This window comes from Columba livia, chromosome 1 (assembly GCF_036013475.1).
Source record: "Columba livia isolate bColLiv1 breed racing homer chromosome 1, bColLiv1.pat.W.v2, whole genome shotgun sequence".
NCBI lineage: Eukaryota > Metazoa > Chordata > Aves > Columbiformes > Columbidae > Columba > Columba livia.
In genome coordinates this window covers 178651468-178668590 of record NC_088602.1, presented here as the reverse complement: position 1 = coordinate 178668590, position 17123 = coordinate 178651468, and the positions used below count along the sequence as shown (strand labels likewise).

Here is a 17123-nt window from a genome sequence, read left to right as displayed (position 1 = left end):
GAGGGTTTGTGTGGGGAGATGGGTAGCACTGTGGCAGGCGAAAGGGGCTCATTATAGGGATAAAAGCTGGAGCTACTACAACAGGGAGAAATCCAGCATTGCAAGATTCACAAGAAACTAAGCCTCATGAATTCCTCTGTTGAAAGATACTTTGTTTGTAATTTAAAAGTGATATATCAAATTTAAGCCATGGTGGTGTTTTATAGGGAGCCACCCACTGTGGTTAAATACAGTTCTAGCAGACTCCCGCTGTGCTGAACTCTGAACTCCGATCTGAAGCTCTGCTGGACTTTGTGTGAATGCACAGTTCTACTTTTAAGGAGTTTGTGTTTGGCCTGGGAAAGTACACTCATTCCAAACTGTTTAGTATACTGTATGGTAGTAAATTGTTGCTCTGAAACACTTAATTCACAGTGACATTTATGCATATTTGTAAGCTTTTAAAACGTAAAAAACCCTTTTCCTCTATCGTTACAAAAAAATTCAGGTATGACTGATAGGTCATTTCTGGTAGTGAAATTGTTGTTGTGGCATTAGGTTGTCTTGCTTCATCTGTGAAGTCCTTATCTTCTGCCTTAGAGAGTTCTCCAACCAACTTTCAAAAGTTATATGATGCCAAGAAAGTCCCTCTGGAGCCATGCAAAGTTCAAGAAGAGCAGGAGGATCTACCTTCCTCTCAGGCAAAAGTTCCACTTTCAGGTAATGACACTTTTAGAGCTAACTACCCACTGGGAAAGGGAAACAACCCAGAGAAAGCTGAAGTGAACAAACTTGAAAACTCTTGCCTGGGGAAATGCCCTCTACTCTTCACAGACAAGCCATACAGAAAATATTGGAAAGGAATAACTTTTTGGACAAACTGGGTTACTTTGTCATGGGCAGTCAGAGAGGGCAAAGTGCTTTGCAAGTACTGTGTTTTGTGTCAGGCACCTTGGGACCACTCAGTGTAATGTTAGAACTTTTCAGGATGAAAGGATGAGGAAAGAATCAATTGTTTAATTTTTCTTAAATGCTGTTTGATTTGCAGAGCTTAGCATTTGTTCCTTTCAAGAGTTGTTTGAAGAGCAGTGATACTGCTTAGTTCTTATTCATCAGTATGTACATGGATTTGCAAGAGCTTAATGAAGATGGAGCTTATGACTAAACTTTTCACAGATGAAAAGTATGAAGAACAGAGACAAATAATGACCTCAGTTAAATAGGAAAACCAGAATTATACACATTTATTGGCTTTTTCCTTACTATTTCACTCCTAGATTTATGTAGTAGTTTCTTCTGCTTTGAGTTGAGAAGTGTAATTTTTAAAGGAATTTTTGAACCATGTATATTATGTTGCAATGACGATTCTTTCCTTAAAAGTTAATAAAATGATCTAACTAATTGTACATATATTAAGAGCTGAAAATTCTGGAAAGTGAAACTTGAGTACAGCACAAAAACTCATACTTTTTACTTCCTAAGGTTTTTTTTGGTGTCTGTTCATGAGTGAAATGAGTATTTAACTAAATGTCTTAAGCTTTGCACAAAAATAAAAACACAGGTGTCCTCTTTAATGCAAGGTAAACAGTTTTTTAGAAAGACTTAATTTCCTTTTAAATATCTACTAATCAAATATTAATTTCCCAAATTTGAAACTAATATTTATCATCATTAAAATATTCATCAGTGAGTACTGAATTTCCAAGAACACAGACATGCACATAAAGCCCTATTAAATACAGTGGCATAAATGAAAATCATTTGACTTAAAAGGGGCAGAACCCAGTGGTAAGATAATTTCTGTGACACTCAACTTTTAACTATTTCTTTACTCCGTACGCTTCAACTTAAGACAGGACTGTGGTGCCTTCTTGAGTTGTCTATGCAAACAAGCAGAGAGATTCACATGGGTGCCCCTGCAATAGCAGTTACTTGTAAGATGTGTTTTCCAGCAATGTATTCAGGCATGAATTATCAATAGTAAGAAATAGTGTCCACCACTTCCCATGATAGTTTGCTTCAATATTACACATCCTGCCCATAGTAACCACTGGGTTTTTTCACCTTGATTTGGTATGGTTCCTTTTTGAGCCATTGGCTCCAGTTATGTTATGATGCACACATTTTACAGAGAGGCATGGAAGAGGATGCTCTTCCAAGATGCTAAGAATTCAGGACGACCCTGAAGAAAACCCATGTCAAAATCCATTATTATGCTTTTCTGCTGCATCAAGCCAACACATGACTCAGTAAGTCATCTCTGCTTAGGGATTTATATTCAAGATTGATTATGTTTGAGCAGGAAAAAAAAAGCCCTTCTGCATGTAATAAGTAAAAAAGCTATTTCTGTTTTATGCTTAATTAAAAATTGATCTAGCTTTGCTTAGGACTAATAAACATTCATGAAACAGAGTCTTTCTGAAAAAGAGTGGAACATGCAACTGCAAGAAATTATTTTGATTCTGAAATTGCGTGTTTATCCTGGATATGTCTAACATGCATATAATTTGATTCAAGCTTCGTGCAAGCCAGAATTAGAACAGCAGATTGCTTACTTTTAGGAAGAAATGTAATCCAGGGCTTTACTGCTTACATTATTTGTGTAATTAGAAAAAGGCTATGGTTGATGTCACTGGTTTAATCTCTAACAAACTGGAGCATTTGACAATTTACTGACTTTGAAGTCCAGAAGATTGTAGGGAGTATTTTAAATGATCCACAACCAAAAGAATAATTAAATTGTCTTTTTACAGTGCTGTCACAACATTACAACTGGAAATGAAAACACAGTTTCTTATTTATTTAATTTATTTGATTACTGGTTTGGAAAGTCAATATGTTTATTGAAAGGTGAAGAAAAGGATATTTTTATTTATTGTGAGGATCGTGTCTAATATTTCCACATTATCAGTTCAACATTTGGATTCTCAGAGAAAATTCTGCTTGTTTCACTTCCAAATATGGTTTAGTGATAATTTTTCTGTTATCAAAATACATACTTCAGCCTTTGTGTGCCCTACACCTGTAAATCAAATTTAATTTAAGTGATTTAATTCACTGATCATAAATAATGATTTAAATCAATGATCAGGAAAACTTAAGTAATTGTTTTTAACATTTTTTTTGCACATTTACATTTCAATTAATGTTCTGGATGATAACATTGCAAATATATCTCACTTGAATCCTTACTTTCAGCTAAGTGTAACCTTTAAACTTGAAGATTCACCTTGACATACAAAAGATAAAATCTCTTTAAGTTGAACAACATTTACAGTGTTACATGCATTTATAAATGTTTCTAAGTGATTTCAACATCAAAAAATGTAAATGATATATTTCTTGATTACTGAGTAACTAATATATATCTTGGAAGTTGTGGCAAGCTGCATTTGATTGAAAATTAGAATCCACTTATACGCAAACCAGATTTCCTTTCTATTGAATTAGAAACCCTTCTTCACTTCTTTAATAAAAGCAATAAAAATATCAGGTGCTTAAATTGCCCTGTCAATGGAAGAAATACTGGCTGTGCTTAAAGCTTTAACTGAATCAGGAGATGACCAAGTTTTTTGAAGATGTAGAATTAATAGATCCTCTCCATCTCATTTTTATTTCTAAACTGGAAGAAGAATACAAGATTTATGACTTTCTTGACTTTTAGTTTTTCAGCCAAATAATCTGATTCACAGTGAAAAAGACAATGCTCTTAAAAATGATTTAATTTTTAGTCACTTCCCATTCTAGACCATTAGCCAATATATTTTATCATTTTCAACTTTCTTTAAAATTCCTGCAAACTTGTACTACTTCAACGACTTTGACTGATGCATAGAAACTAGTGGTATAGCAATGCTTTCCTCATGTGTTTTTAGGTATTTAATTCAGTACTTTGTATAAGAAATAGCATCAAATACTTTCTTGATCAACCTCTTCATAAACTGCTACATAAAAAATCATTTTATGCAATTTTTTGGAGGTTATTCAACAGCTCAGCAGTGTTCTCAGTAGAATGAATCCAGCCATCACCTAAAGCTTTTTTGGTAATGTGTAAAATATGAGAGCATCAATATAGAATAGCTAGCTATTATCTTCCAAGGAACACATGCAATTAATAGTCTTTCCAATACACATATTAAGAACAAAGTTAAATTCATGATAATTATTAAGTTTCAATTAGGGCTATATTTTATGACAAGAGCTGAGAGGAAATCTGTGAATGTGTTTCAGAACAAAGAATTAGCAGTCAGTTCAATTAATTCACCTATGCCATCACTGTTTCCTAATAATTGCTTTCAACAGAATAATTCTAATGTAATTTCAGTTTTCTTGCATATTTTTTAACATTTGTCTTTGCCATGGAATGGAACACACATTTTTTTTTTTTTTTTTTTTTTTTTTAAACTGAATTACACTGGAGCTTCTTGAAAATTCTTTGTATGGGATCTTTTTTGGACATTTTTCTGTGTTGTAGAAACTCCCTTCAAATAATGACAAAAGACTACAATAAACAAAAACTAGAAATGAAACCAAATATGAACTTGTTAAACAGAGAAAAGGAAATTGATGCTGGTTGGAAAAATGAGAAATATTAGGGTTTTATCCATTACTGTGATTCAGCTTCTTAATCATTTACATGGAAACATATCATTTTGATGAAGCTAGAGATGACATAAAAGATTAAAAGTATTTTGCCACTGATTCTGTACCAAGTTTAAAAAGCATCAGGAAATAGGGAATGGCTCTTTGATGCTATAAACATGGCTATTTAGTAATTCATGAATTTTAGTTTTTATTGCATCTTAATAAGGCTCATAATTATTTTAAATTATTTTAAAACATATTTTTGAAATATAAACTATAATTAACCTAAAACATATTTAAATAAAAGTAGAGGAACATTACAGTTCATTAGTAACACTGACAAAGTTAATGTTAGGAATCTAACAAAATAATGGACAAGAAACTTGGGCCAGGCAGTGTAGTTTTCATTCTAAGTAATGCAAGACTGAGGCATTTGGTAAGATGCATGAGGGCTCTTAAAAGTTCATCTCTTTGTATGTGATCTGTGAGGGACCATTATTAATTTCAAATTTTAGTCTAAAAATAGGGGTATGGATTTTGTAGATTGAATTATGGATTGAATTCAGTCGCTGCTAAAATACTACATATATTTATTTGACTAGAAACACTGATTTCTGCTTAAATTCTTGTATACAGAGGACACATAAAGGTGATTTTTTTCTCCCAAAGGCCACCAGAGGATCATCTGTATATTTGGTATGCACAAAATACTGTAATACATGGAGAGAGCAAGGTGAACAATCTCTTCTGAAAAACAAAGAAACAAACAAGAAACAAAACCAAAACAACAAACTTTGTTCTTATGCCACTTTTCTATGAAGATAAAATATTCTGGGGAAGGAGCCTTTATTATAACCTCTCCCTTACTTCCAAAAGAGGTGAAAATTGCAAGAAGAGAATGAGGAGCCCCTTAATGTATGGCATCTTATCACCTAGTCACCTGTTAGCTGGTTTTACAGAGACAGTGGTTTCCCCCCATTACCTATTTGGCTGTACATCCCTGCTGCTTCCCTCCAGCCCTCTGAAAGATGGGTTAGCTTCCCAAACCATCAGCAAACTAAACCAGGGGAAAAAAAAACTTCACTGCTTCCAAAGGCTGCTGTTTCAGTGAGCTGAATTGAATTACTGGGGAGTCAAACAAGTACCAGTGCACCAGGAAAATAAGATGGAGAGGTACAGAGTAAAAGCAGGCTGTGAGATTGGCTTGAATATCATAAAACTCTATTCTTTGAGCCCTGAAGTGGAACCTGCAGCAAGGGACATGTGCTCTAGAGTGTGGACAAGTGCCTCATCAGCACTTCCTTCAACGTTATTAATAGTTACAGAGGGAAACCTGTGTTTGCATGGCAGACAATATTTATTACTTGTTCTCAGTCCTTCTTTCCTTTCTAACTTATGCAGCCAGTCATAGCCCAGAAATAGGCTGGTGGTGGACTGGAAATAGTAAAGCTGAAATATGTTAGAAGACAGGATCCAGTCTTTGGGGTGTTGTGGCCAGGTGTCTCTTTGTACATGTGCGTATTGGGGAAAGGGAATTCAGACCAATATATCTACAGCACTAAGACTCAGAGGCAGACAGGTTGTGTTGATTCAGGCTGGACTTAGCTGCATCAGGAGAAACACTTCATGGCAGCTTTCTTTTTGAGTTAGCACATATTCAGCTGTATGGAAAAAATACAGATGATGCAAGGATATTATTGTCAGGGAATTCGAAAGTGAGAATGCACAAAGCAGTACTTCAAAGGCAGTACAAGAAAATTTGACGGTAGATATACACAGCTTGACTTCTTGCCCCCTCTGCATCAGCAGCGTCTCTGTAAATAATTTCCTGAGTAGAAACCTTGGCATTCTTTTGTGTTATTTATTATTCAATGTGGAGTTCATGAACCACTGGAGAGAATGAGTTTGTTGCTGCATCAGAGGGACTTGACTGAACATAAAGCAGGAAGACGGTACAGTTCAGCAGGTTTGTCATGGAGAAATATCAGCACTACATTCACAGTTCCACTGAATGTGTGATTAAAGTGCTATTTGCAACTGGGCAATAATAGATTATACATAAAAAAAAAGCAAGCGGTTTTTGGCTGGCTAAAGAATGAGTTGCAGTAGCTCTATATGAAGAGAATGAAAGTATTAAGAAGATTCTGTTAGCTGTTTCTGAAGAAATGTTTCTATTTGTTTGCAATTTTAGACATTGTAACTTTCCAATAAAACATTTTGATCAACAAAGAAATATTTCAGATTGCCCATTAAACCAAAACCAAAATGCTTGAACATCTGTAATATTCTTGTCATGGAGCATTTCTGTGCTGGGACCTGAACTCTGTAGTACATGGGATTTTGAAATGTTTATGTCTTTCTCTCTGAGTTTCTCACAGCTTCTATCTTTTTCCTCCTGGAAACACTACATGTGACAGAGATGTGGAGATCCACAGAAGGAAGCTTCCACAGAGCTACCTGCGAGGGTTCCTTCAACCAGAAGCTGAAAGTAGCCCCTCAGTGAGTTAGGCTTTTCTGTATGTGTGTGCTGTATGACAAGCTGAGCAAGACTCTGCAGCATGCAAACAATGCTGCAGGATTTATTCTGCCCCAATCTCTCTGCCCTTTGTACACACTGTGGATGGATAACTCTGACCTGGAACAAAATGGTTTGGACTGGAGTCCAAGCTGTGAGCCTGAGAATGAAGAATGAGGGAATGAGGAAGAAGTGAAGGCATAGGAAGAGAGATACACCATGAAAAAGCAGGTAACTATTGCTTTATAGTTATTAAAAGCAGGGTTGTAAAGGCAATTTTGAGGGAAATAAAGAGCTGAGCAGAAAATGAAAGCTTTTCTAGCTAGAGCTCTATTATGGGAAAATAGGAACTGAAAACTGAACTCTTATCCACATGCAAGCTGAAAGCTTGCTTCCTCTGTCTTTGTAACACTAAAATGGAGTGGAAAGTCTGCTAAACAGCTTCTCAGTAAAATATTCTAACATATTATTGATCATAGGTAAGGTAGTCCTTGTGTTGAGAGTGTCTTTGTATCAGAATAAACTATTTTTTTCCTTTTTAGGGGAAAAGGAAGACAATTGGCCTCTCAAAAGAGTTGAATGCTCTAGTCTTTAGGAAAACAGGAGGAGAATGCTGACAGAATTCTATCACATTTGCAAGAGAAAATGCTATTAGGAGTGGAAAGCAAAGTAAATTAAAAGTTCCAGATGAGCTGTTGAAATTGAGTGGAATAATTAGCTAAAACAGAAATCCACTCCCTTAAGAAAAATAGCTTTCTTCATTTTATAATCTTTCCTGGGAAAATTAGTCAAGACTTGTCATCTGATACCTTTCTATTTTTACTGCTTAACAGAGCCACATTTAAGAGCAGGAATGCTGAAGTTTAATCTTTAGAACCACAATCTTGTCTTAATTATACACTAATGCAACATCTCCATTGATGTAGACTCTGAATACATGCTAGTATAGAATCTCACTTATTTGTTTTAGAATTTGGAAAGTTGTTAGGCAATGTCTGTCAGGTATTACATACATTGCTATATATGTAATAAATATTTAGGCTGTATTGTCTACTGGTAATAGCAATAAATTAGAAATATTTTGTTCAGTTTATTAATAGCAATGGAGGACTTCAATGAGTTGGAAGTAAAAATAGCATATATTTCAACACTGTACATCTTGCAATGCTTTGGACTACCTGCAGTTCATGCACAGTGTCTCAGCTTCTGATATAGTTACTGTGAATGTTGGTTTTGATCAAAAGGATATTTTTTTCCTTGAAATTTCATGCATTTTTTCATCCTATGTCCTGAAGATTTCTAAAATACTTTACATTTCTATTTGCCCAGGAAAATGCCATGGGATGTGAATCAGGTAGAAAAATAGGTTATAATTTCATCTCACAGAAAGTTTTTCAGAAACATTTATCTCACTAGAAAGCTTTAAAGTTGTCAGAAAGGGAGACCACCATTAACAGGAGAGAAGGAGCCATCAAATTCTGTATGCTTATAGGAGCTTTTACATTCTTGTTCTCCAGAATTGTGACAAAGATGTAGTCCAGTCCTGAAGACCTGCAGTCTGAAAATCCCTGTATGCTGTACTTCAATGGTGTGGAACCATCCTAGATTGTACAATCTCCTTTAAGCTGTTTCTGGGAATGGTCCAAAATACTTTCCTTATAACTTCTAGTGTTCGTGATGAGCTTAGAGGTTGAGAATCTTTAATTAAACCAGGGAGGGACTAGCTGACATGCTGTGGGTAGTAACTTAGGAGTGGGCTATTGCTTTGTTTTGGTATATTTGCAGGAACACACAGAGTGTCTTAATGCAGTCGTGTACACATACTCTTAATCACCTTTTAAATAACTTTCCATTTGGGGGGGTGGAATAGATGAACTTTGAAGATTCCTTCCAACCCAAATTATTCTATGTTTCTACTTCCATTTAAGCGTCCTGCAGAACTGTAATTGCCGGGCAGCATCTGAGCCTTTGGCCACTGCCGTGCAATACAATCTTCCACACATTTAATATTCTGCAAGTCTATTTCTAACAATTCATCCTATTTGCAAATCTAACAGACTAAAGTAAAATATGCTTCTCTGGATCAAAAGCCAATCAAAACCCCTTCTGCTAATGAGAGATGAGACTAGAATAGTAGAAAACATATTGTGAACAGTCATCAATTAATTAGGAAAAAATGTCTGATTTGGGGATTGAGCCAGACGTGCTGTGAATGGGGTTGTCAGGCACAAGTGGTGCTGAGTAATGCTAGCAGGAGAGAAAGGGGAAGCTATAATCATCCTAGTCTCTGGTACGTCTTCTAATGACCTGATCGCAATGAGTTGTCTGAGGATTTGTCTGGCTCTGAGAGCAGCTACCTCATGGAGACTCACCCTTTCAGAAAACAGGTAAAAAGGTTGTGGAATGTTTTGACTCCTTTCATTCAACTCAGGAGGGACTGTGATGCTGTAAAAAAAGAAATAGATATCAATGCAACAAATATCAGTTGAGATATCCAGTTTAGGAGCATTTTCTTTTCTATAATATGAACCTGATAATGAAGTACTACAAGATTTGGATCACAACAGTATGTCCCAGATCTGGTTGCCTGCTAAATAGGCCTCTTCTACAGTAATTAAAGCCCCTGGTAGACATAAATTTGACAGTACCGCTAATTACTGCTCCTTGCTCACTGAAAGGGAGCTAGTTGCCTGTAAAACAGAATAAGTGGAACATAATAGAAATGACAAAGACTCCAAGATCAAGAGGAAAAATAATACATTCAGGATTAGGAGCAAAAGCATCTTTATATGGTTTCTCCATTTATTTATGCAGACCTGAAATTTGTTCAGCAGACAATTGCAGGGAGCAAAGAGCTAATGTGAGTCATGTACACTGGCCTTCCTGTTGGCTTGATTTTGTTTTTCTCTCTGAGTACTTCCTTTTCATTAGTGATCCCAGTGAACCAGTATCGTGTGCTGAGCACTGCTGCTCCTCATGATGCTCAAATCATTTCAGGCTGCAAGAATCAGGTTGCCCTTGCTTAATAAAACACCATTTTTTATAAACTTTTCCACCTATTTTGTCTCTTATTAATAATGAAGTATTCATATAAAGTAACAATTTTGGTTTTAATTACCATAAATCAAGAGCAGATAGAACAAATAACTGGATAAGGGATTCACATGCCAGGCATGAATTTCTTCAAGCATTCTGTAAGTGACTGATTGTGCCCACACACCCATCTGCATTTTTAAACATTTTTATTTCATGTTCAGTAGAAACTGTATTGTTTATTTCCTAAAGGATGAGCAATTAGGGATGAGTATAATGAATACAATGACTTTTTTCCTGGTTCTTATCCCAGTTCCAACAAGCCATCCAAATCTATGCTTCAGTAGGTTTTATGAAACGCTTGCAAATGACAGACAGATGGCCTCTTTGGGTTGCTGTATTAAACAGTGAAGATTAATATTACCGCTCCTCATGCAGTATGTTCAGTCACATCTTGTCTGCGAGAAGCTTGTTGTTTTCAGTGCCTCTGTCTGTAAATACTTATGGTCTGATTTATAATTGAACAAATAAACAAACAAACAAGCTTGAATAATATTCTTAAGAAACCTCTTAATATTCTTGAGAAATCTATCTATAAATAAAGAATATTTTTCATGAAGTAGTATGAACCTATCCATCCTTACTAAATTTGCAAACCATCCTCATCTTTTTAAGAGACAACAGTACCTTTGTATGGTTTTACTGTCTAATCCCCATCAGGGAAGATGATGTTTATTGTGAGAACTTTTCAACATGGGGAAAATAGCATATGACTATATGCTAGGAGTATCAACTTGCAGTGTAAGAATTACATCGTATCAGCTTCCTATGTAGAAGGGTTTTTGTAGAAGGTAGCTCTTTTCCCTAAAAGTTTGACTTCACCTACATTGCATTTAGGATGGAAATTGAGTGGAATTGGATATTTCTAGATTTTCAACTCTTTGGAGTGTACCTGGCTAAGGAGGCCAGTGGTAAGGTGTGGATTCATACCTAACTGCTACCCTGCCTTGGCTTCCCAAAGTGGAAGAGCTCCAGATGATTCCCATTTAGAAACAGGAATTTCTAAAGAATAAAACTGTCCATGGAAGATGTTTAGAATATCTATTGAAATATCTGCATATAGCGGCATATCCTAATCTCTGTTAATCATTGATTAGAAAACACTCTAGTTTTCTAATCAATGTCATATTTTCTCCCACTTTTATATAGCAATATGCAAACTTAACATAGATTAACTGACAATCAATCATTTCATCTCTCTGTACCCCTGAGGAAAAACTTGTTGGATGAATTATTTTGATACAGTCTTTGGCACAATTTTTATCCACTTAATTTCTTCTTTTCTGTTTTAAATGACAACAAATATATTATTTTTATGTCTTATTACTTTGAAGGTATTATATTTTTGTCATTCAGTAAACATCTATTTTACTGTGCTAAACTGTCCCTTTAGAGACAGTAAAGTATTTGAAAAGCTGCCTTATGCTGTGTTCTGCAGCTCATTGCTTTTCTTTTTTACATATATTCTTGCTCATGCTAATCAGTGGGTTCATTGTGACACTACAAAAACCTTCATCTTTCAGCCTCTCTACTGTTGGTCACAAACCTTCCTGGAACAATATTTGATCCTAAAGACTTCATGAATAAAAAGCTGAATTCATCAAATAAAGTTATCTGTGAAAACCATGTATTGGAATGTGCCAGACATTTTATTTACTTTGGTTATTATATCATGGTTAAACCAGAGGTTATTTTTCTTGAAGACTTCATTAATTGTCTTTGACTGAATAAGATGAAGATTCTTGGCACTCTTATTAGTACTCAAGATATGACAACTAGGTTAAACCTCAAAGAAGTAAATTAAAAGGAAAAAGAGACAATTACACTATTATGAAATGCATGCTGCAGTTTATAATATTGTGGCAAATCTTGTTGCCTTGTTCAGTTGTATTGTTCTGAACTGGAAGAGCAAGATCAGGAAGCTTGTGTTTTAAAAATATGGAATAGTTTGTACTGTGTGGTGGACAACCCCCAAACCACCAAAACACTACTCACAGCATGAGGTCCATTGGTATCACTGAGCCTATGCAATGGCCAATGTTCCCATGCTGCCACTTGTCCTTGTGGTCATTTTCATGTTATTGAACTTCTAGAGGGAGTTGATGCTTAAGATTTGAGGGGAAACCGCAGTCTAAGTGGATGAGTAAGAAGAAAATAGCTGAATGCCTAGGAAATGGAAACTTGGTTTGGGCAGATGTAAACTACTTCATTTTTTGTGCATGGGGTGATAGATTGAAAAACCTCTGTTATTGATGTTGCAGCCCAGGACTACACAGTGGCTTTGTTTGAAAGTAACAATGACTTCTTCAGAAGAGAAAAGATGCACCTCCTTCTGAAGGTGATGCTGACTATAAAGGGAGGCCAAGAAATCTGCCTAGACCAGACTTCTAGCTTATAGGCAGGTGAAATTAGTTGAGGGATCCTTTTTTTTGGTCATCCTAACAACAAATATTAAAAAAAATAGATATTAAACCAAGTCACGATGTCTGTGTTTTTCTTTTAAAATAGTACCTTACTTAATCTTATCACCCTGAAATAAAAGAATGCAAAACCCTCAACCATATTATAATTATTTTGTTTCATTAATAAATTACTATCACTATTAAGAATGCCTTTATTTAAAAACTGAATGTAGCTTACATCAGCTTTCAGATCTGATCAGATCTCATCTGTTAAAGGGCTTTTTTATTCAACAGACAATTTTCTCTCACACATATATGTATCTGATGTTTCATAAGCTTACTAATTTTATAGGTTACAATCCTTACAACAGGGGTACCACCCTCAGACCATTTTGGAATGCCCATAGGGCCTGTAGTCGTAACTTTCTGTCTTTTTTAAACAGATGCTCTGGGAAGGTCTTTAAAGTCTAAACTGTTTGTTGAACTAATGTCTAAAAAAATTGATCTTTCTACTAAAATAAACATGACATAATTACAGTTAAGTACAGCTGGGAAAACAACTCTGAAGGAAAGTAAATCATTCTAAGTTTTCTGTGGTTAAAAGGAAATGTTTCAGTGTTGCTGATTTTAATGATGTTTCTACTTTTTAATTAGAAAGTAGTTCCTCCTAAAGGTAGATGGTTTCATTACATTTGCTTGAATAGTTTGACTAATTTGATTTCATGCCATATTTAGCAACATATGTTGCTAAAAATAATCATGATAAGGCTATAACAATTTAGCTGTATTTTGGCAGACTTAAAGTCATATATATACATACATAAATATATAATGCTACACTGGTTTTACTGAAAGCAAGTTAATTTTTTTCATGCAGTTAGAAACTTTTATTTTTCATAGCTAGCATGGTGGGTGGTTGGATTTAGTTTGAGAACAGAAGATAACACCCCAGGACAGAGTTAATGTTTTTTGTCAAGTAACTTTCCAGTGTCTTTGCATTGGAACAAAAAAGAATTGAAGACCTTATTGTTCTCTTAGTTGTTGTCTGGGAGACAAGGTCCTTCTGAGCTCTGTGTGAGGTGTGAGGCAGCTGGGAAGGGGGACATAGATGGGACAGAGCTTGACTAACATCCAGACTGATCAATAGGAATATTCCATGCCATTAGAATCATGCTTCATATTTAAGGAGAGTCAGATTTTTCAGCTAGAGAGGCAGAGACCGGTTCCAGTTCTGCTCTGTTTTGGTGGAGTTCCATTTGGGAGTTTCCTTATGTCCGGCTTTTTACCATCCTGCCATTTTGCAAGGCCCTCTGGGCCCTTCTGCCTTTTTTCTTCTTCCTTCAGGATCAGCTGTTTAGGACCAGGGTGCTGTTTCCCAGGACAGGCTGCTTGGTGAAGACAGAGTTTGTGAGGAATTGCATTGAGCATCTTTTATTTTATATTTTATTTTCTGTTTTGCATATATTATTATTAGGAGTGGTATATTAGTATTATTTTGTTAGTTTATTAAACTATGTTTATTTCAATCCATGAGTTTCTCCCTTCCCTTTTGCTTCTCTCACGTATTTGGAGGTGGGGTGAGGGAGTGAGCCAGTGGCTGCTGTGGTTGTGATGGCCAGCTCAGGTTAAACCATGATAAATGCTCTGCATACTATTTTTAAGTCCTAAATGGAATTCAGTGGCCTTAGTGTGCATCAGGTCACTCATTGTGAATCTGATTCAAGGTTCACTGTGATCTGTACATTTCCTTTAGTAAGATTTGCTTTGTGCACTTGTGTCAAATCCATTTGATTTTCACAACTTGATCCTGCATTAGGCATGGATATAAATGCCTGTGATGATAAATATTGGAGAAGTACTGACACTTCAAGCAATAAAATAAAATTAAAAGTTTAAAGAATAAAAACAACTGAGATATTCTGAAAACAAAAAACAATTCTCATAAAGCATCAGATTTCTCGGTGTTGCTGCATCCAGTTCACCTTTATAGCTGCAGCATCTTGATTGCTTGATTATGGATCACTGCAGTGGTTAAAACCACTCTGAGTCAAACAGATTTTCTTAAAAAAAAAAAAAAACAACACAAAACAACAAAAAAGATCCAAAAAGGACAAGAAAATAGAAAAATCCAAAACTGTTCTGAATATTAGTGTAGTTTCTCAAATGGGCTGTTGTTGGAAAACTAGCATTGAAAAAAACGTATACTGTGAAGCCTATTCAGAGAGGAGAGGGTATCTCTGTATCTAGGACACAGAAAGTTCCTGCCTTTACTTTCTACCTACTTCTTTTTTTTATGTCATCTGCATCATAAGCCACATAATTTTCAGCCTGTTTATATCCATAATCAGAAAATGCATAACATAAGCATCCCTTCATTGACTGTGAGTGTAAAAATGCTTTAATCTGTATTAACCAGCAGTGTAACTGATGTTTTTATAAACGAGTAAATCAGATTATGAAGTCGTATAGTCTAAAAAATAGTTCAGAAATAAGAAAGGAAAAAAAAAAACCAACCAGTTTGAATACCGTTATGTCTTATAATATTTAGATCAATATTAATGCCAAAAAGGCCTATTGTACTTTTTCTGTTTAGTGTTCTGATTTGAGAAACATCAACTTGCTGCTTCTTTAGGTGACCTGGGCACTACTCCTAAAATGCTGCGAAGTGATTCTATGGGTTGATAGAATGTGAAAACACATGGATTATGATGATTTTACAAGGACTCTTAAATGCAGAAAATTTAATGAAAGTCTATGTGAGTTTTGTGTGGAATGTAAAATATGTGGGAGAAAAATGCACTTTTAAATGCATATTCAACTTGCAAGCAAAGCAGGCTCGTTGCAAAACCACTTCTCTTCCAGCAGCTCCTCAATTGTGCTCTGTGGGCCACCAGTCATCTGCAGAACATTCTGTGAGACGCTCTCTGGAGAGAGCAGGGGATCGTGTGGTGTTCATTCACTTTGTTTCCATTCTTTTAATTGCATGAAAAAGCAGTAAAAAATCTGTCAGTACTTTCCCAGTGCAGTCTGGCTTCACTGTAACAAACCCCAGGGAGTCATCGAGAATTGTTCATCCTAAACAGGGCTGGCTTGACAATCTGCTGCACTGAAATAGTGAAGAAACATCAGATTTCAACTACCCAGTAATATGTTGTGCTTTTATGGCAATTACTTCACACTGCTCAATATTTAAAAGATGCTTTTAAAAGAAAACAATGTGGAAATTAAAAGGGAAAAAAATGTACATTTAGAGGCTAATTATGGTGTGCATGATAAAGAGAAGGAAAACAGGAGTTGAATCTAGATCAGCCTTCTATAAACACACACTCCAATATGGCTGATGACCAAGCAGAGCATGCCTTTTTCCAGTTGAAATTATTAAAAATAGGGGAATGGTGTGACTTGCTTTAAATGAAGTTTTCTAAGTTTGATTTTTTTGTAAACATATAATATAGCCATGAATGCATGGAATTCATTTTCTGTTAAAAGAACTGATGACTCTGGTTGCCATGATCTGTAGAGGTGGAGTTCCACAGACAATGTTTTTCTTCTGAAGTCTCCTGTGTTACAAAGCTTATGATTCCCTGTTTCACACCCTGTTGCACCATCCTATAGTACATACTAACAGGGTAAATTCATGGCCCCCATTTAAAGTAAGCAGAGACAACTTTTATGCCAGAGATCTGTTTAGTTGCTCTTAATCTCAATGGGCTGCTCTAATTGTTTTATTCCACCAAATCAACAAGCATAACTCTTTTTATTTTTTTTTTTATTACTGTCTAGTGATTGTTGTTCCACTTTAATATAATTTTTGTTAAATTTAATTTCAAGCCATCTCAGCTGAATTACCAAATAATAATATTGAAAGAAAAAGGAACCTGAAAACCAGATACACACTCAGATCTTGTTCTGATTGCAATTCTGGAAAGCTAAAACCAGACAGTAAAAGAGCTTGTAATTATTTGAAATGAAGATTTATCTCTGAATAAACTAGATGTAGGTATTAAATCCTGGGTATTAATATTGGACATATGCAGACAATCATCTGCTTCCATTTACTCCATTCACTTTAACAACATCTAATAGAGGGCATTAGCAACTTTGTATAAATTCATTATTTCAGATGTGTTTTTAATATTGACATTTATTATTAAAATATCTGTTACTTAAATAAGCATGCCATAGTTCTATTATCTGGCATATTCTAGTTGAGCAGGGTAACTTTTACTCCTTTACAGTATAATAACTATAAATATTCACTATTTCTATCTTCTAGTTCCAAATTTTACAGTTTGCTCAGCGCTCCAGCCATGATTCACTGAATTCTTTGGTAAGGAGCTTAGTAGCAGCTTGATAAACAGAGAAATTCAAGGCATTTTTCTGCTTTGATCTTTGATGTAGCTATGGCGTCACTGGCCATCCCTTTTTCTTTGGGCACAAAAGTGCTGGAGAACTGGCTTAACACTGAGCTATACTGTGACAATATGTATGGCTCCTGTGTTTAGGACTGACTTTTCTGGAAAGCAAACGATGCAGATCTCCTACTCCTG

At 35.4% G+C, this 17123-nt stretch overlaps 1 long non-coding RNA gene across 1 annotated transcript in view; it reads left to right on the top strand.

The window, feature by feature from the left end:
* The first annotated feature begins 2698 nt into the window (after window positions 1–2698).
* Window positions 2699–17123, top strand: part of LOC135578199 (uncharacterized) — a 37066-nt gene continuing 22641 nt past the window's right edge. Inside the window, exon 1 of the long non-coding RNA XR_010469534.1 lies at window positions 2699–7309. This is a non-coding gene — a long non-coding RNA (uncharacterized LOC135578199). The remainder of the gene's footprint in view (window positions 7310–17123) is intronic.